Genomic DNA, 21170 nt, shown 5'->3' on the forward strand with positions numbered 1-21170 from the left:
AAAACTGAAACTGATGACACTTGGTAAGTTGCGAGGATACCTCGGCATGCTTGTTTTCACATGGTGGAGAAACGCGCGTTAAAAATAGCATGATCGTAAACCCAGCAACTTTGGTGAAGGCATACTCGGGGCATATGCTGCTTTAAAGTTGGCGGGGTTTTTTTTAGACGCTATTTCCACTTGCTATTTTTAACTTTATGGAAGACCACTGCGAAGAAGAGGGAACGCACTGTGCTCTCGGCTCCTGGGAGAGTTTTTTGGTCAGAGGTGTGGGACAGCCCCCAGGAGGCCACGGCACCCGCAGTGTGGGGAGCAGGCCTGGATGCGGGCCCCATGTTCCTCGGGGTGGCCACAGCTGTGCTTTGGTGGCCACCTGGGGCAGCAGGGCAAAGATGAGATGTGAGCGGGGCTTTCGGCATTGCGTTGGCCAACGCGCGGTGAGGCGATGGGAGCCAACAAAGTGGCGGATGGGAACCCCAAGATGGTGCCATCTCCGCTGCTCCGACTGTGTCCCATAGCACAAGTAGAGTCCCCAAAAAGGCTCTGAGGGTGCGGGGCAAGCAGGGGACACCGCTCACCCCATTTCGGTGGGATGCGGGGCCATGCGGCCCCGGGGCGAGGCACGGCCTCAAATGGCCGCTGCGGCCCGGCCAAAGTCCGCCCGGGACGGCCCCACAGGGGGGGGGCAGGACCCCTCAGGGCTTTTCCTCCTCAAGTTTGAAGCCGCCCCCCCGCAGCCACACCGAGCGCACCCCTTTGGACGGGACGGGACCGGACTGTGCCCCCCCTCCCCCAAAATAACCCCCTCCGCCTCCGGGTCGGGGCACACGGGGGCGGGCCGGGGGCGGCCCCGGGGCATTTGCATGGGGTCGTCGCCGCTCCCCTCGACCCCGACCCCAAACCCGGGGGCTCCGCAGCCCCCCCCCGCTCCTCGTGGGACCCCCACGGGCCGCGGGGGGAGTGACCCCACGCCCTCCCCCCCCCCCCCCGCTGCGCGTTTTGCTTCTTCTTCTATTTTTTTTTTTAATTTAAATTTTTTTTTTGCTTTTTTTTTTCCTGGCTTCTTTTTTTTTGCCCTTTTTTCCCCTTTTTTTTTTTTTGCACCCCCCCCCCGTTGCATAAATTATGCCGGGCGGGGCGGTGACGTCGCGGCGGGGCGGGGCGCGCGGCCGCGCTCGCCCCCGGGGAGGGGGCGGTGTCGGGGGCGCGCCTTGTGGCGGCGGAGGGAGGGGAAGAGGAGGAGGAGGAGGAGGAGGAGGAGGAGGGAGAAGGGAGAGGGAGGGGGCGGCAGCCGCGGCAGCCGCCTGGCTGGCTGGTGTCTCGCTCGGCTCGGCTCCTGCGGGCGCGCTCGGGAACTATCGGATTAAACTTGAATCGAGTGAAATTACACAAAGGAGCGAAGCGGAGCCGGGACCCGGCGGAGAGCCCGAAACTGCCCGAGCCCCGCGCTGACCCTTCCTCTCTCCCTCCCCTCCCTTCCACCCCTCCTCTCGCCCGCCCGCCCCGGCCAGGGATCTCCCCCCCCCACCCCCCCCCTTCTCTTCTCCTCTCCTCTCCTCCCCTCTTAGCCCAGCCCCGGGCCGAGCGAGCAACTCCGTGTGCGTGTGCGAGCCCCCCCCGGCCAGCGGCACCAACTCCGGAGCGTGTCCCCTCCTCCTCCCCGGCCCCTCGGCGGAGGGCAGCGAGGGAGCGAGCGGGGGACACCGACCCCCGACGGCCCCCGACGGCCCCGCACCGGCCCGGTGAGTGACCGGGGATGCAGGTCCCCGGCGGGGCTAAGGCTTGGGGGGGGGGGGGTGGGTTGGTGGCGGTGTTGGGGGGGGTGCGAGGGGAATTAGGGGAATTAGGGGGCGTTTGGGGGAAAGGGGGCGTTTAGGGGAAGGGGGTCCCGGGGTGGGGGGGGAGGTTTGGGGTGCGTGTGGGGGATGCTGCGCCCCGTGGCGGCTCGGTGCGAGGCGGGGGGGCCGCGCTCAGCGGGGCACTTCCCCGGGTGTAAATGGCTTTTTGTTGTGCTGCGGCCGGCCGGCCGCCCGCCTGCCTCGGGGGAGGGGAGGGCACCGGGGAGCCGGAGCGGCGGCGCCCCTTCCCCTTCCCTTCCCTTCCCCTCCCCGCCTCGTTTTTCCTTCCCACCCCCCCACCCCCCCCCCCAACAAACACGCTCCGGTCCTCTCGGCAAGTTTGGAGGGCGGCTGAAAATCCGGGAAAAGTTGAGCGAAACTGGGCGGCGGGGCCGAGGGAGCGCTCCCACCTCCCCCCCCCCCCCCTTATTCCCCGTCCTCCCCGTCCCCAGCGCTGACCACGCTGCCGGGGCTGCCGAGCACAACAAGCAGCTAACAAAGTGAGGGCGCTTCCCGGCCCGGCTCGGCTCGGCTCGGCACGGCCCCGCCCGGCAGCACCGCGCTCCCGGCCGGCACATGGGGGCCGGGGCACCCCCAGGAAGGCGGGCGGGGAAGAAGAAGAAGGAGGAGGAGGAGGAGGAGGAAGGAGCACGCGGTGCCGCTCCGGTGTGCGCGATTGTCCTGCCCCGGCGGCGGCGGGAGGGTGGCACCGGGAGGGGGCGGCGAGGGCCGGGGAAAGAAAGGAGGGAGGGGACGGCAAGGGACCGGAGCCAGCCGGGGCGCTGCTGCTGCTGCTGCTGCCGCCGCTGCTGGGGGCGGCCGCATAATGGGGGCGAGCCCCGGAGGGTCACGCACATGGGGTCGGGGCGCATCTCATCCCCTCTCGTCCCCCCCCCCCCCACACACAGTCTTTCCTCCTCCCCTCCCCGGTTCTTTTCTCCCTTCTCTTTCCCTACCGCACGGGGAGCGGAAAAGGTGGTGCGAGGCCAGGCCGGGGGTGGCGGCTGCGTGTGTGTGTGTGCGTGTGCAAGGAGGGGGGGGGGCTCGGTGTGTGTTGGTGTGTGAGAAAGAGAGAGAGAGGAGAGAGAAGCGCGGGGTGGGGGGGGGGGGGGAACACGCAGCGCCCTGCCGCCGCCCCGCCGGGAGCCGCTGGAAGTGGGAAGCGGACGGGGCGTGCGGCCGGGTGTCCGTCCGTCCTGCCTGGCTGTCTGTCTGTGTGCCTGTGTGTGTGTGTGTGTGTACGGGGTGGGGGGGGGGGGGGATGGAGGAGGAGGGGGGCAGGGTTGTTAGCGAGTCTCAGGGAGAAGGAGCTGCAGGCGAGGAGCAGCCATCATTACATCGCGGGCATCCAGCCCGGTAGCGGCACGGAAGGGGGGACACGCTCCCACGCTGCGGGGGGACCCCCCCGAGCCTCCCCCCCCCTCCTCCTTTCCTCCTTTTTTTTTTTTCTTTTTATCATTCTTCCTATTATTTTTTTTTTCCCCTATATATATTCTTATAGGGGGGGCGCAGCGCTGGGAAAGGGGCGGCTTCGGGGCAGGGGCTGGGAATCGGAGCTGGGTTTCCTCCGCTCACTTCTCCGCAGCGCCCGGGTCCAAACTAGTTTTTTTTTAAACAGACAATGGACAAAAGAAAAGTAGCAATGCCCGGGGAGTTCCCTTTGAATTACTGAGGGATCGCTGGATGCACCGCGCAACTCTCCCCCTACTTGCCCACTTTCCGCCTTTGTTTTCGTTTGGGAAGGTACCGAGCGTGCCTTCCAACTACAGAAAGGGGCGATTTTTGCCTTTTGCGAGCAGCTTTCCCACTCCCTTGGATATTTATTTTTTTTTTTTCTGGCTCGGGGAATATCAGAATAACCTCAATGCAATAAGTTTGTTTCTGTGTGTCGATGTGCGCCTTGATTTTTTTTTTCCCCCTTACTTTCATCAAAGCAGATTGCAAGCTGTGTTTATACTAGAAGATGGCTTTCGGGAGAATGTGTTTGCCTTCCCCCCCTTATGTGCCCCCCCCCCTTTTTTTTTTCTCATGGTATATGGGACTAGCGGAGACACAAACAAGCAAGTTGAACAAAAAATGTTTCTGTTCATTTCCTCACAGATCATCCATTCTAACGACGGCAAAAAAATCTTAATGACTATGACCTTAGCAGCATGGGTAGCTGATTTATCCCAATTATAAATCCCGTTAGTTTGCGGTAATGTGTGAGTATCAATATATAATTCATATTAAAAAGCATGATCGGGATTTTTTTATTATTTTTTTTTTATAAAAGTTGAAATCCATCATTTTCCAATGAGAATGCTGCATCTGTCGCTTGGAGTGTTTTTGTCTCGCTGTTGCACAACAGAGGCTCTCTAGTCTTTAACCTAAAATGGCAGCTTTAATTTGACTGGGGCCCATTCATTGACAATGATAATAAAAAGGCTGAAAGCTAAATGTAGCTGGATGCTTGGGGCACGTTTGCAGGACTCTGCTCTGCATTGCTCGGCGCTGCTAAGGGAGGAACTTCTGAGCTCTCCAGCTTCTGTCCTGAAAGTTTCCAACGCATTTTTTTTCTTTTTCGTTTGAAAAGAAAGGGGGGGGGGAGGGAAATCATGTTGCTCTGCTTAAAACCCACGCTAGACAACGGGGCTGCTGACAAACTTAGCAGCGAGGAGATAGTTAGAGGGGGGATTCTTCCCAGAGCTCTGCCCTCGTAACGGCGGCGGAAAAATCCTCGTAATGCTTTTTAAAAACAAGCTGCAGTCCAGGGGAAAATTAACCGTTTGTTTCTGAGGTTTGTAACAGGTGATTAGGACAATTACGCTCTTAACATTTTCCTATCTCTAGCTACTAAAAGCGGGAGCGCTGCTTGTTTCCTCTTGTTCGGTGCTACAGCCGCTCAGGGTTTCGCAGAGATCCTTCAGATAGTGTGCGATTTTCCTCTAGGATAAAACCACAACTGCTTGGAAAAAGTAATTGTTTTTTCTACCAGGCATCACTCGAAGTTTGAAACAGTTGCACAAAACAAAATCTTCCCTGCTAGAGCACTGGAAAATGCCAGATTTTCACACGCAGTCTGTCCTGCTTTTCTGTTAACCTCAACTGCTTGTTTTCAGCCTCTTTAAGCTTTTTTTTTTTTTATTAAATAAGTAATACTTAAAAGATGATTTTGAAAGCTGTACAGCAGACTCTCCTCAGAGCTCTAAATGCTTGTGATTGCAAGTTTAACCGAATTAGTGACTTGCTGATTCTAATTGGATAATCGTATTTGACCAAATATCTTACTAAATATTTAACAATATAATGATATTTCTGTTATTACTTGTAAATCCCGGGTAGGTTGTTTAAACAATGGAAAAACTTGCTCAGATTTGAAATCTGAAACGATTTTATTGCCTCTTCAGCAATCAGGGGAAGTTTCAATGGTAGCAGAAGATCACACAGTCCTTTTAGGGAAAACAGTAATTTTTAGGGACGTGGTGTTGCAAAAATGTCGGTCAAAAATATGGATATAGTGGGACTGTACAGCCTATTGGGATCCAAACTGGACAATGGTGGGAGACCGGAGCTGTAACCACTTTCTTTTGAATTCGGTTGATGTGGAAACCTGAAGGGTTAGGTCAAAGGAGCACTGTAAAGACTTCCCATTTCATGTCGAGGGGTCGGTCAGCTATATTGCGGCTTTTTTTTTCAGGGGAGTTATTTGCTGTTTAGCACTGAAAAGCTTTTGATTAACGTCCACGGTATTTCTCGTTAGTGCTGAAGTAACGCTAGGCCCCGGCAGGACGTGAAGCTCACCGTCTGCACGTGGAGGTGCTGGGAGCCGCCAGCGAAGTTGCGGAGGGCTTGGCACCAGGCCCTGGCTTTTTGGGCAGGACCTGGCCCAGGCACCCTAAATCTGTGGGGTTTCTTACCCTAAGAATGTGATGTGGGCTCAGAGCCCTAACAGGAACCCAGGTGCGATGTCTGCCAAGGTGAAAGGCACGATGCGCAGGCGCTCTGCAGGTTTTGCTTAAAATCTCATGTTGGGGCTCCGGGGTTGGCTGTGTCCGTAGCTTCCTAGAGCATTTGGCTGCTTGCTTTTTGTTTTGTTTTTAGCACATGGTGTGGTGCATAAAGGTTGTTCAGATGGGAGGAGGAGGGAAAAAAAGTAACTAGGAAGGAAGAGTGGAAATAAACACGTGGGTTGCCTTAAATCCTGGGCCTTAGCTCCATCCCATATTTCCTCTTCATCTTATTTTTATATTAGTTTCTCAGATGGAAGGTGTTCAGAACCTGCTGGCTGGTGTTTGCTGTTGTGCACCTAGCATTATTCAAATAAATTTGCATGGCTAGCAAGGGCACGGACAACTGCCTGACGAGTCGCATGTGTCTGAACACCCCCTTCCCTCAGTTCCCTTAAATCCTGACTTCCAGCCCCTTTTGTATTTGTCTGCTGCAAACGGATCACTAACTGCTCAGATTTATGGGCTGCTTAGCTGATGCCTGTAAGTAACACGAATAATACTTTTATGTTCCCTATCTACATGAGAAAACTGCAAATTTTGGTAAATAATTAAACTGTCTCTTGTACAAATGAGTCTTTTGTGTGGAGGTGGGGCTTTAGATTTCACTTTTCCAACAGGAAAGTTACTGTATTAATTTACTGCTTCTATTTAGCCTCGTTGTTGAGACAGACGTTAACTTCATTGCTTCCCATCACTTATATTTCTGTGAATAACTCGTGTGCACAAATACAAGCTGCTCTGGATTTTGATGGAAGAAAGTCTCAAGCTTTGTCTGTATTTTGGAAACAATAAAAAAGCAGAAGAAAACTCCTAGTACAACTATTATTACTGACTTTTTTTTTTTCTTTTTTACAACTCTTTCAGAGGAAAGAGTAAGGCACATTACGCAGAAACATCTCAACTTGTTATTAGGATTCTGACAATATCTTAAAACCTGATGAAAGAGTTCTCCCTCCTGATTTCTTTCCATCTGTAGAACCTACCTGTAAGTCACAGTGGTTCCCGTCTTCACCCAGACCAGTGGCCGTGGAAATGCGGCATCATAGTTATTTTCCAAGTAAGAATTTCAATGCGTGAAATTGGAAGACATGATACTAAATAAATAAATAAATAAAAGACTCAGTCTGTGACCTAAAGGACACATTCCAGGAGCCTGAATATGACAACAAAGCTCTTAAGGATATTCTTAAGTATACAAAAGCTGATTAGCTCTTAGCTTCCAACATTGTGACTTTTCAAAGATGTAAACATGCACCTAGGAGAAGCCAAGTCCAACCCGATGATCTTCATGCTATTGGGTTCTCTTGTTTCACAAATGCTGCGCAGTTTCTAAACATCCTGGTTATTTTTCAGCTTTTCCACTAAATACGTTCTCCTTCCAAAAAAAAAAAAAAAAAAAAAAAAAGTAGTACTGCTTAATTTAACCATTCTAATTTAAAAGTTAAAATTCAGTAAAAGAGTGCTCGTTAGCAGATGAGCTTCATGTTACGATACCATACAAATGCAGTGACTTTGCAGGCTTATTGGCGTATAGGAGCTAACCAGAGGCCCTTGCTGGTGTGATGTAGGGATCCCTTTGCTTTGTAGTGACCTATATAGCTATGTTGGGTGTGGTTTTGCTGGGCTTTCATGGGAGCTGCATCCAACCTTCCTCTGACATAGACAATTGCTGTGACGAGAGGGCCTTGAGGGGAATGGTGGGGAATAAATAACTTTGAGAATCAATTGTCTGGAAAAAGTCATTGCAGCCAAAATGTCTGCCTTCATCCTAATGGTCCTGAGAGGAAAATTAAATTTCAGATATCCAGGCTTGATCCTAGAGGTTATTCTGGTCAGGCTTCATTTAAATAGGGGCTGGTTATCATAGCAAGTGGCACGGCAACTTACCTGCCTGGGAACAGGCATTGTGCTGGAGAGTTCAGTGCTGAATATTTTTGGAAGCTCTTTAATTTTTAACAGCTTGGAGCCACTTTTTAAGCTCTTCAGTTGAGCTTTCTGTTTACTGCTCTGACTTCAACAGGTAGCTGGCTTTAAAATTTCTTCTTAGAGATATTGAAAGAAATTGGCCTACCTTACAGTTTATTTTGATATCCATCTACAAAGTAAGCTTCCCTTCTAAAAGCATCTGATGGAGGTGTACATCAGATGTACAAAGTATGATTTCTTAGGTGCAGGTAAACCAGTCTTGCTCTGAAATCTAAATGTGTTTATTCCCCACCCCTCCACCCTCCACCTCCCTGCCCCAAGATCCCTTAGACTTTCCCCTTCAGATCGTGCCTTTCCACCAGCTTTTTAATCTTCTTTCCAATTTATGTTGCTCTTTGTTTGCTTAGCAGAGTTGCGTTTTTCTTTGTTAGCCTTAGATAATTAGGGTATGTTGCAAAATAAACACACATTTCCGTTCCTAATAGTATCATGGAGGATGCGTTGCTGGTGCGGGATGAGCTCAGTGGCTGCGCCCAGCCTGATGCGGTCCTGGCACGGGGCAGCTGGCACTGCAGCCTGCGGGTGGCTTTCTGAAGGCTTCTTTGCCAACTGTTGGGTAGTTTTGTCACTTTGACTTCTGCTTTTGTGACAGTAGCAGTCCTGTGTCGTTCAGTGTTAGGGCTGTAATGTTTTTTCTTCTTGTTCTCCATGGTGGCGTGTGGGAGAAGGCCGGCCCCATCACCCTTTCTGTGCACTGGAGGTAGCAGCTGTAGGATAACCATGTCCAAAGGATGAAATTTGGGGCATGGGGAGGAGCTTGCACGGGGGGCTGCGACACTTCTTGGAGCAGTGAGGAAGGTTCAGAGAACCAGAACTGTATGGACCAGTGGTGAAGGAGATTGGGACCTGGATCAAGCCCGAGGAAGACTTTAACAAAGGCACTTTTTTTTTTATCCTGGATCTTAATACAGGAAGTCTGTGGATTTATTTAGAGAGTAAACAACGTTTATTAAATGGGTAGTTTTTAGGTGCTAAGGAACAGTGGTCGTTCTTTCAGAGAGGATTCAAGGGAAATCTAACAGAAGCTGAGCTGAATGCCGTGCTTTTAGAAGTTTGGGGGTAGCGACAGAACAAAAAGAGGAGAAAAGGCTTCACTGGAGAAAGTGCTGGGGTAGTGCTCTTCTAGGAGAAATGTGACACAAACCCATGTGAGAGGAACAGAGAAACTCAGTTCAAGTCTTTGGTGCTGCCAACTTGGATGGGCTAGCGAGTTGGAAGTCTGTGTTGATGTTATATGAACATCTTTCTTGCTTCAGAGACAGTTTGCCGATGTAGCTATTGAGATAGAAATCTGAAGCTGAATGCTGCTTGGTAAAATGTCTTGTGGGAACGAGAATGTCATCCCGGACTGCAGCAAGCAGCAGTTTAGTGTTTCTTGGAGTTGAAAATAAGACTAACAGAAAGGTTGATACAACTTTGAAAGGTACAACTTTGTTTTTAATGCTTGCAATAAGGAGGATTAAAGAAAGGAAGGTAACGAAAGGGCTAACAGATGTTCAAAAATGACTCTGATAAGGCTGAGATAAAATTGCACATAGGTGAGAGAAAGCTTCAAGGATGCATCTTAATCAGTAGTTAGGGTATGGCAATTTTCAGAATCCTAAATATTCCTGGATAGGAGAGCATCTCTGAAGTCCACAAATCTGGCACTTTAGGTAACTGGTTTCTTTTAGTTTCATATTTGAATGTACCTTGTTTATAAGGGATTGGAAATACCTAAATAACCACAACTGCAGTTATTAGCTTGAAATGCAGTATATGAAATGATATTTTTGCATGAACTGCCTGGCATATTTCTAGGAAAGTCCTCTGGCTGTTTGAGGCTGCGCTCTGGTTTCTGCTGCTGCTGGGCTGGAGTAAGCTACCTGTTGGATTTTGTCATCTGCTTTTTGCCTGGCAATAAACAGGCCATCCTCTCCAGGTGTTGGTTTGAGAGGTATTCGGACTATTTTGCTAATTCCTGATGAGGATTTTGGCCCAGATTTCTTGCAGAGGTCACAGGGAGGTACGGTCCTGCCAGGGTGGTTCAGCAAAGGCCCGGTATCATTCTAGCCACTGCTTACCTGAGTCCAGAGATCCCTTTAAATTCTGAAGAGGGGACTCCTGCTAAGAGTGTAATTCTTGCCTCAAGTTGTTTTAACCATGACAAATTAAACTGAGAACTTAGAGCGAGCAATTTAATCTCTCTTGATTTAGGAAGGAATCATTCAGAAAGTGAGTTAAATAGGGGTTTCTTGACTGCCTCAGGAGGTAAGTCTGGGAGAGACCTGCTAAGTAATTCACTTTATTTATCAGTACTGTTATGAGGTGTCTGCTATGCTTTGCATTTGCTTAGCTCTGTGAATGGAGTACAGCCTGATTCATCTTTAGTTTAATCATTTGTTCTTCAGAGGGGAAGTGAACGAGCAGCTTCAGCTCTTGATCTCTGCAAAGGTGTGTTTCATTTTGGTTTGTTCATACAGAAGCAAGTGAAGGCAGTTACGGGATTCCCTAATTCCATCGTAATCTCAAGGAGGTCACTAGAAAAATTGCATTTCAGCTTTACTACAGTTCTGGAGTAATGTACAGCCTATGCCACCTTACTCACTTGAGTAACTCTTGGTGAACATACTTTAAAAAATATATTTATTTCTAGCAAGATTTGAGCTTTGTGACAGCCACACAGGGAAGGAAGGAGTTGTTTTGTGGAAATGGCTCTCCTGTTGGAAGAACTACCTTGTTAAAGGCAGCAGTAGAGCAAGAACACAGTTTCCAGCTTGGGTCTGATAATTATTGTAGTAGATGACAGTCCTAGAAGTCACGTGTGTTAGATGTTGCACTGAAACTAAAAAAAGAAAAATGGAAGGAGGGGAAGTGGTTTGTGTGCCTTTTCACTTAATCATGGTTAGATTTAAAGAAATGCTGTGTTTAAGGTGACCGAGTTAAATGGCTAGTTCTCCAGGAAATAAGCTAACACCTCATACCCTTGCTCTCCCCCCTCCCACCAACAAATGGTTACTTGGCTTTGGGGTATTGAAAAAGAAAACCTCGAAGACAGATGAAAGGAGCTGCTTCCATCTCTGTTCTCAGAAGAAGTTTCCCTACCGCAACAGAGACATTTTGATCTCTCCTCCCAGTGTATTTCTCACCTTCCACCACTTCTTCCCTTTCCCCTGGAGGAGGAAGACCAGGCCGTCAGCGGGCCTTGCTTCACCTCAACCTGCCATTTCCCAGCCAAGGCTGGCCCGTGACTCGCGGCACGACTGGACTGAGCAGCGTGGGGTGGTTGGGCAACCCGAATGCTTGCCCTGGGAGGAACCCAGCTGGTGGAGGCTGTTGTGGAGCAGCGGGGGTGCTGGCTGTGTGCCCAGTGTAATCCCCCATAGGGATGCCAGGGATCCGCTGCCCTCTTCCTTTGTGGCTTGTTCAAAGACATCTCCGTGGTGCTTGGGGATGTGTGGAGTGCTTCAAGGCTGCCTGGTGTTATGATTTTGGGGTGGGCGGCTGGTAGGGTTGAGAAGGCTGAAAACCCTCGTCTGACTTGATAAGACGTAACAACGACGGTGCTTTGGGCAGGGTGTTTTTTCTCTTAAGCGCAGGCCGAAATGAGTTTTTTCTGCACTGGGGGGGCCTGTGTGTGTGTGTGAGCTTCATCAGAGTAATTGGAGGCGTCCCACTCACTGCTGCTGTCACTTTGGGAGTGATGGATCTGGTCCTTGTTCGCTTCCCGAGCAAAGTGGCACGTCCAGTGTAGGTTGTGCATCACAGAGAGGCAGATGGATCCATAGAGAGAAACCACGGGTCAGAAAACCCAGGAGCATGCTGACACTGATCTGTGGTAAAATGCCTTGTTGGCTTGGCTGCCCACTTCCAGACTCTTTCTCTTGGAGTTTAAGGAATCAGGGATGTCAGCCTCCTGTAGTAGGTTTACGTGGATACTGGTGACAACTTCAAGAAAAAAGATAAAATCCTTCCTTTGTCCTCCTTACCAAAAATTCTTGTAGCTTCTCTCTGTCATGCGGCTTTTTGAGATTGGTGGTCACTTTCCAATGGCTATTTGTTTTTATTTTAACTGGGATATCTGCAAAGCTTTCTTTACCCTTCTCTTCTAATCGAGTTACGCTTATCTTACTGTTTATGATCTTTGCAAGAACTCAATGTATATATCTTTTTCCTGCTGGAGTGTTGTACCTAAATCTATACTGAGAATACATATTACAGTAAATTATGTTGTAGCTCTCAAGACAGCTGGAAAGTATTGCATGTCACCTTGTGGTCCACCTACTCCTTTGTAAGTCAGGGTATGGTCTGGGAAAGGCGGTGAGCTAATTTAACAGGACAGGGTTGTGAAAGGAGAAGTTTCCACGCAGTCTTTGTCCCCCCTCACCCTTCTTCCCCAGTGCCCAGCTCCGTAGCAGCAGTGCTTGTCAGGTCCTTCTGTGAACCCCTTTAGTTCACTAAAATGGCAGAAAAAATAACTCAGTAAAATGGAGAGCATTTTGCTGTTGTAATGAATCAAACTGGCTCATAAAAGGATCTGATGAACACCAGAGCTGGTACGAAGGACGAGGGGGGCCTGTGGCTTGGAGAGCAGCAAGCCCTTTTCATCTTTTCATTTTGGTGGCAGTGAGCAAGTGGATTGGATCAGTTGCCTGGGAACCTTCGTGGGAGAAATAGAAATGGAATAATCATTTGTGAAGCAAAGGACACCAAAAGAAAAATGTGCTGGCCTGAGTTCAAATTGATATTGAAATTTGTTTATTCTAGCAATGGTATGGATTGCGAGCTCTAAACAGTTTGTTAGAATTAATAAACCACTGTCTAGAAATCAGTTTTTCTTCTGAGGTAGCAGAACAAAAGCCTAGAAGATTTACTGATAGCTTGTCTGAGATTTCAAGTTTGAAGTATTTCATCTTTTAAACAATTTATTCACAAGAAAGTACATTGTTCTGTGCCTTTTTTTATTACTTTTACTGTGATTCTTGTTTTGTCAAGCTTAAAGTTCTACATTAGGTTCAACAACCTCCTGACTCAATTCATACATCTCAAATTTTATCAAATTAATGTTTAATTCAGTGGGCTGAGTTATTCATAACTTTATGCTAAGTATCTAGATCGTTCCTCTGTTAGTTTGAGGTAGTATGGGATTTCTTGTTCTTAGCGGATAGCTAAGACTACGTTGCCTCTGGTAACCTGAAGCTTTCTCACAGTGACTTAATCACAGTCTCATCACTCTTATTTGTTTGAAATGGGTGGAAAAACGCACTGCAAGTAAAATAACATGCTGTGTAGTTACTCCTGTTTTGCTATACTTGTGCTGCTCTTCAGAGAGGGAAATAGGCAGTTTACACTGTGTAGCTCACACGAGGAGTGAATACTTGATCGTAAGTCAGGAATTCTGATTGTAACTTCTGCTCTGGCTTCCTAAGGATTTTAGGTAACTTTCAGAGAAGCAGGAATGCAATATGAGAAACTGCTTGCTTTCTGAAAAGCCGTGGTTATTTGGAAAGTTATTGGTGTAAACTGCCTGCAGTGTGACAGAAAGGTGCCGAGTAGGTGAAATAATGGAATCTTGTTCTTTTTTTCCTTTTTTTTTTTTTTTTTTCTCTTTTCTCAAGATTTGGGCAATTGTGTGTGCCTTAGTGGAAGGTAAACACTTGCTGTGGTTATCAAAAAATAAATAAATAGTGGTGGACCATATAGATCCCTCTCTGCAGGTTTTACATCTGAAAAGTGCCCTTTCAGGAGCTGCAGGGGCTGGCAGGAGGAGCAGGAGAGGGGGCTTCCAAGTTTGAGCTCGGGACACCAAGGATGTTGCACATTTCTTTTGGTGCAAGCTCTACAAGGAGTGGTGGCTCTGACCCGCATTGTGTGTGTTCGGAGTGAATATTGTAGTTACTAAAAGCAGCTTGTTTACATTAGGAATTGTATGTGCTAGCTCTAATGGGCTTTAGGAAGCCCAAAGCACAGCTGTAAAACATCTGTCTCTGGGACCAGATCTTGTCTGTCTGATGAATTTTTGTCCTGCATTTCATGTTCAGATTTAAAAAAAGAAACAAAACTTTTTTCTTCTTTTTTTTTTTGATGGTTTTAAATATGAAAGTTCTTAGCCTTCCTGCTTGAAGGCTGGTTTACACTTGAAAGGCTATCGTGCTGTTGTCTTGAACGCAGAACTTAAAATAGTGACTCAGTATTAACTTAACTCCACTTCCTCTTTAATCCGATCATCTTGCTTGCTATATGACCTTATAACACCTTAATTTAAAGGCTGCTTATTCCAGTGGATTAAATTTGGAGGTGTCTGGAGTGGTGGGCATTGCTACAGGAAGTGCTTAAGAGGAACTGAGAAACAGCGCAGCCTAAAACAAAAAGAGGGGGGGGAAGGAAGGGAGGTATTTTCCCACTTGCTGATGCTGACTGGTGAATGAGTGTTGCTAACGCATGGTCCGTGCAGCAGCACAGGGCTTACTGAAAGGTCAGGAGGAGTTCTGAGCACGTAGTTCTGCTCTGCCACAGGAAAAAGTGCGTTCCTTTCCAGTGAGTACGTTCGATGCTCTTTGTCTGATGTATGCATCGACAGGATATAGGGCCAAGTACCTGTTCGGTGCGTGCACCTCCGAGTGCTTGGGTGGTTTTTCTTCTCTTCTCCTGTTTAGGGTACATGAGCTAAGCGATGACTGGGAGCCAGGGACTTCAGTGCTTCTCCAAACTGGTATACCAGGTTCCTAAGGATGTCTTTTGAGGTTTGCCATATCGGGGCTTGTAATAGTTGCTGTTTACGTATCAGCTCTCATCACATGATCTTGGTTATTTACCAAGTGTTAATTTGTCTCGATACTGCTCTCATGAAGTAGATGAATGCTGTCCTTAAACACCAGATCAGCTTTGCTCTTAGCACTTTTAAAAACCCATTCTAAGTATTCAGATTCTGTGTCTCGATAGCCTGTGATTTTTCAGAATTTGCATTGTTTAAATCTCTTTCTTAGGAGTATACTCTAAATAAGTTGTATTTTGTGTGTTGAGATCAGGTACTGCAAGCTTTCCCCTTGTCCTGTGTGGTTCCCTGAAAAAACTCTGCTAAATAGTCTGTGATTTTAACATCTTGAGCTTAGGTTTAGAAGTAGCCAGAGTACTTTCCATTAGCCGCTGTGTTGTTAGCCATTTTGACTCATGTTTTCTGTGAGGGTTTTCTTCCATCTGAAGTCCGGACTAAACCAAACAACCAAACAATCTCTGAACAGCTGCGTGGTCCCAGGGAAAGGCATGTCATTTGGGTGTGATCTGGGGCTTACGGTGAGTGTTTCCTGTGCCTGTGAAAACCTTGATTGCTACAAGGCTTTGAAAACAAACCTCGAGGCTGCTGGAGGGTTAGCAGAAGGCACTGGGCACACACCGCTGCCTTCGAGCTGGAGCTGTGCTCAGCATGGAGCAGGGGAGGAACTGGCAGTGGGCTGGGAGCTGCAGTGAGGCAGAGCTTGTCAGTGCCCCTGGCAGCACTGGTGGCATCTTCTGCATCTGGTGGGGGGAAAATTCACCCCCCCTGATTTAGGAAATGAGCTGTTCCCACTTCAGAGGTAGCAGAGGCTTTGTTTTCAGCAGCTAAGATGTCACACCATGACCTGCAAACAGAAGCAGGAGATTGAATTCAGTCTCCCAATAATTCCTTTAAGTGCTTAACCTAAATATGTTGTAGTTACTTTAAGTATCTTTTTATAACAGGAGTAAAACTTCAGGCCAGTGCTTTGAGCTGATATTATCTCTTACAGCTGCTGTTTAAAACAGAAAAAGTGTGACTATTTCTATTTTCAGCACTTTGTATTGTTTTTCATTCCTTCTCCTTCAGGCATGAAAAAAATATTTTCAATACAAGTTCGGTATGCCTAAAATTTCAGTATATAACTCAGTTTGGTTTTGAGTTATTCTGAAGCTGAACTTACGAACTGCTGTAGGTATGAGCAGCGTACAGAGAGGTACAGCCTGTGCTGCAGTGTCTGTGTTGCTGTTACTGCCTTTATCCACTCTTCCCACCCCTCCAGCCCCAAAGGGATAAAAACAGATTACAAACTTGTTTTGATTTTTTTTTTCTTGTTGTAGTAGGCTAGTCTTTTATGCAAAAATGGTGGAATTGCAGCAGTCTGGTCCTCATTAATGTGTGTGTCCTTGTCCGGTTCCTGCTGAGGTGCTCGCAGACGTTGTGATCTCCCTTGCACTGCCACAACAGGGCCCGAGATACAGTTTCTTCAGGGAAGGAAAGTGAAATGATACCCTGGAAGCTGGGTGGTATCAAAGTAGCATATTGCTGAGAGCCATTAAAACCAGGTTACAACCTTGCCTTTTGGGAGCAGCTGTCCCAGCCATACCGGGGGTCTGTCTCATCCCGAGTCCTGCTTAGTAGGGTGGAGGCTCTTGAGAAACAGAGCGAGCCCTGTAGCCCCCCAGCTTTGCAGCTCAGAATTTCCTCGGAAAAAGTGATGGGTAATGCTTAATGAATTTTTCTTGCATGAATTCGTCTAGTCTTTCTCGGTCTGCGTAAGCTCTTAGCTTCCATTGGGGACCGTGGCAATGAGTTCTGCAGCTTAAGTACACATTGTATGAAGAACTGCTTCCTTTTATTTGTTTTATTTTGAACCTACCACCTGCTAGTTTTGTTTGATGTTCTCTAGTTTCCTTGTTAAGAGAAAGGGAACAATGGTTCACTACTTACCTGCTCTATGCCGCTCGTGGTTTTGTAGGCTGCCTCCTACTCTCTCCCCAGCTGTCCCTTCTCTGGGCTGGAGAATGGAGGGTATCACATGCGTGTCACCCACGTTGCTCATTTCACTGCTGAAGTGGAGGTGGGCAGAGCAAACATGAGCTGCAGGATGACATGGGTACCTTGCAGACTTGGGCAGTAACTTAATGATCTTCTCTGCTACAATTCTCCCTCCACTTTTTTTTTTTTATTTTTTCCTGACATACTCTTAGTGTTCAGTGTTCTTAGACTCCAGTTTACTCTCCTGACAGGTATTGTCTTCCTAGATCTATCTGTTCTAGCTCCCAGGTCCCTGTCTTGAGTATGAGGCAGTTGGGTCTGAGCTCAGTGCAGTACATGTAAAGCAGCCAGGCTGTGTTTTCTCAGGTGCGTTGCATGCTGTTTACCCACACTGACTCTCATCTGCATTTTATTTCACCTTTGCTGGGTGTGATCAAGATCTGCTGCTTCCTGCATTTGATTTTCATTCTTAGCAAATTGAACTCATTGCTATTATCAGCAAACTTACTTTAAGGCTCATCTATTGATCATTTATGTGCATGCTAAACAGCGTGGGTCTCATCATAGCTCAGCTGACTCTTTTCCAGATCTTTTCTAACTTTTTATTTTCCTGGTTTGAACCACTGGCTTATGCATTTGCAGATCTTTCCTCTTTCACTGCTGTAGCCTAGTTTAAGATGTTTTGGTGGAGGTCTGTTGTTCTGAAGTTGGCGTGTAGTTTGAGCATCCAACTGAGCTCAGATGAATTCCTTGAAGCAATTGACAGGTGATCAAAATAAGTATTAGTAGTGAGAGAGAACTTTGCCATGGGAAGGTATCAACATCACTTTCATAGTCTGTATTTATCTATATGCCCACCTATGTTTCTTATACATAAAATAAGATGTATGTATCTTCTCCTTATTCACTGCACTGAGACATTGGCCTGCTGGTCTGTGGTTCTTGACCACCTGAAGGCGAGACCATGTTGCAAAACGTGAAAGCAGGGTTTGACACCAAGGTGTTACATGGTATGGTGAATAGACAAGCTGTTCTCTATCCTTGTGCTTGTCAGAACTCTTGGGTGAATATCACCTTTTGGGAACTTGTTACTGTCTGCTTTAATTTGATCCAAAACTACCTTTGAGGCTTTCTAGGAGGAAAAATTCCAAGGTAGAAGCTTCCCTTAGTCTGTCCAGGGACAGTGAATGCAAAAAAAAAACGCTTCAAATTTTGTTCGTTTTCTCAGTATTTCCTTCATATCTTGGCTATATGTTAACCCAGTGGGTTCTCTAGGAGGCTTTGTGTACCTGGAATGTGTGAAAGGACCTTTTATTACCTTGCCCCTTTATGCGTGTACTTTTTGTTTATGATTTTACTTGCTAGTTTTGTTGTTGTTGTTGTTTTTCACCTCTTTATGGTAAATGTTCTTCGGATGATCTCCCCAGCTTCTGGTTTCAATGTGATTAGTTTTGTTTTCTCTTTCTTGTGTCTCTGCATTTTTATTTCTTGTCTGTTGTCTTTAAACATTTTGTCCAACTGCATCATTTTGGTTCTTCTACCAAGCTTTCTGATTTGCATACGTTTTTCTCTTTCAAAGCAAGCACTCCAATAATACATTCTTGTTGCTGTTTCTTTTCAGGAATGCTAAGCTTAAATATATATTTAATGGATTTCATTAGTGGTGGCTGTGAGTCATGCTACAGTCAAGTCAAATGTGACATGGACAAATCTGAATGTAATATAATTTGTTGGATGTTGAAATAGTCCATAATCTAGTTCAAATGCTGCAGTGTAGCCCTGTGTACTTCACCATAACTTCAGAGAAGTTGTTAGAGAAGTATGGTTTAATTTGCTTTAAACCTGTTTTTTTTTTTTTTTTTTCTCTTGCCATCAAATCAGCCACCTTACCAACTTGTACAAGTAGCATGGAAATTTATTCTGAATGCTGCTGATTTATTTAAGAGTGAGACAAAGTATGTGACTGTGTCCTTCAATGGTAATTCCCCATCAATTGTAAATTGATGCATTTGTCTAAATATGCAGTATAAAACAGTATTATAATCAAGCTGTAGTTATCATGGGACCCATAACTTTGATTTTTTTTTTTCTTCTTAGCTTCCTATGTGAAAAACTCCAGTGTAGTTTATTATTTAATTGCTTAGCACTGAGGTCTCTCTGTTTTATCACAGTATGTGACAAGTTACAGTACCACTCTGTATAAAAACCTTTGGTGTTTGAAGCGCTGATGGAACAGTGAGAGTTTATTCATGTATAGATATGTGACTGCTGTATTTAGAAAAAACTTTGCAGAAATAATAGCTGTTTTGTGTTTTGTTTCGTTTTTGAGGGTTATGTTGCTTTGCTTATTATTCTGTGTTGCATTTGTTAATTTCTGTTAGAGAAGGGGCTATCTTGAAAGTTACTTAGACCTCCAAAGTAGCCTGAAATACGTGTGCACTCACTACTTAATAAACAAGTAATTTGGGGGAGTTTTGCACTTCGGTAATGGAAAAAAATGTTTGCTCTGTCAAGATTGTGAACTGTTTGAAACCCCAGACACATTGATTTTATAACGAAGGAGCACTCGTTTCAAAATGGATGCTCGATCGTGAGTTTGTAACAGGAAGAAATGAAATTTCAAGAGAGATCTGCAAAATGCTTCTGGTTCCTGCCAGGAGCACAGGTGTCATGAAGGGCCTGTGCCCATTCCAGTTGTGGAGGAGTCATGGTTGCACTTTGATAAGTTAATTTTTAAACTTTCCCATGAAATCTCCCTCAGCTCCTAGATAGCATGCCATATGTACAAGATAATCTCATTGGCCGCTTTTGTTTACTTCTTTAAAAAAAAAAAAAAAAAAAAAGTTAAATTGAAATTAACGTGCTTACAGGCCAGTTTGGGTTTGTAGAGGGTGACAGGGAAAGAAACTCTGTGTAGAAGTGTAGGGTTTTGGTTGAAGGAAGAACTGAAAGGAATTTTAGGAGGGTTATTTTTTGTGTGTGTGGCTAAAATAATGCTGGCAGAGAACCTGGCAGAAAGCAGAGGGGTGTTTTTTCGTCTGATGGCACAGTAAAGGTTGGTAACACGACTTGAAGTAAGGAGGGTTGAACCTGATCCAGCATGGACGCGATGAAAAGCAGCGTGTCGTGAGGTGGTAAATCTCTTAGGTGGTGTTTGATGGGGGAAGGAGCGAGTGGTGTCCTTTGTGCGTCTCTCCCCAAACTAATGCATTCTGTTCTCCTCCTAAGTAGCTTCCATGAGGAGTAGAGGAGAAACGTGGAGAAAAAAAAGCTGCCTGGTTGCTTCGCATTAGTGCGGTGCTTTTCTGCTACGGAAGATCACAGGCTATCACAGGCACATAGTGCCTGAGTTCAACTGGGATAGGGGTTTTACAGGCCTATTTCTTAGAAGGCATTGCTTACGGGCTAGTTTAAAAGTGACAGTAGCAAATCTGATATGTAAAAAAAAAAAAAAAAAAAAAGCATGAAGACAGTTCGAGAAAATTTCGTCATGGTCTATAAATAGACAATAAACAAAACGAGGTGCTGTGGTGCTGTCATTTCCTCCCCTGACCTCCTCGTCCCCATCCCCCCTCACACATGGGATTTTGAAAGTGGCACCGGGAGGAGGAAGCAAGCCTTAGTCTTGTTCGTGCAACCAGATTATGGACTGCAGGTATCTGCCTCTGTGCTCCTTGGTAAAGGCGTGGATCACTTTTGTTTCTCCCCATCCATAGGGCACTGTCTTTTCGGGCTAGCAGCATATAAGTCCTTAACAAAGTAGCTGGGTGGCAATTACTGACAGTTACTTATTAAATTGTAACTTTGAATTGCTGAAAACTGAGGCAATTGTATGTTAGGTTGTTCTGTTCTGAACTATTTTTGAAGCTCAGCTTTTTAAGGTTGAATGTTGTAAAAGAGATCAAGCTTAAAGGCAGGAGAACCTTTCTGTGGGCCAGAGAATTCTTTCAGATTAGTTTGGTGTCAGCATCCTCTCATTTCCTCTCATTTGTACTCAGAAGAGGCATGTTTGGCAATGGGAGGCATGAAATCACATACTGTAAGCTCCACATCTTCGTGTTAAAGGATCTGTAGAGTGTTAGAACTGCATCACAATGTAGTTTTTGTTGTAGGATAAAATCAAAACTGACTCTGACAGCAAGTTGTCAGTTTTCTCTTTTTCATAGGCTTATATGCATATTTGTTCCTTCTGGTCTACCCTGAAGTTTAACAGGAGGATAGGGCTCTTCGAGTTACCTAAATCAGCAAGATTTTGGAAATCTTGTGTGGAACATGCTTAAAACTGTTCATAAGGGCTAAATATTGTACAGTGGTTCTGATGCCTCCTTCCCTCCCATGTAATTATTGATATGAATCAGGCAGACATGATTGGAGCCCAGAGTGATTTACATTTGCTCATCGCTTAGCCTAATTTTCTTATTGAGATAGGTAAGGGTTAGTGGAAGGAAATAAACTGGTTGTTTCCGTTTTGGCACAGATTTCACGTGGTTGAGATGGCTGCTGTTCTCCTTCCTCTCTTCTTCTCCTTTTACCCATCTACATAAGAGACAGTCCAAGTACCACTTGGCAGTTTTTAGCTGGAGAAACAGAAGAATAATCCAGCCACTTAATGTATAGTAAAAG

General features: G+C 46.4%; 1 protein-coding gene across 5 annotated transcripts in view; it reads left to right on the top strand.

Annotated features, from left to right (window-relative positions):
* Positions 1–1285: 1285 nt before the first annotated feature.
* The window catches only part of CHD7 (chromodomain helicase DNA binding protein 7), a 128761-nt gene continuing 108876 nt past the window's right edge, over positions 1286–21170 (top strand). For 3 of the 5 annotated variants that reach the window (XM_082754275.1, XM_082754277.1, XM_082754278.1), the window contains exons 1-2: positions 1286–1742; positions 3939–4042. The gene's annotated coding sequence lies outside the window, so the exon portion shown is untranslated. The remainder of the gene's footprint in view (positions 1743–3938; positions 4043–21170) is intronic. The other 2 variants (XM_082754279.1, XM_082754276.1) reach the window with 2 other exon arrangements.

Source organism: Aythya marila, assembly GCF_965140915.1.
Source record: "Aythya marila genome assembly, chromosome: 2".
NCBI classification, from domain to species: domain Eukaryota; kingdom Metazoa; phylum Chordata; class Aves; order Anseriformes; family Anatidae; genus Aythya; species Aythya marila.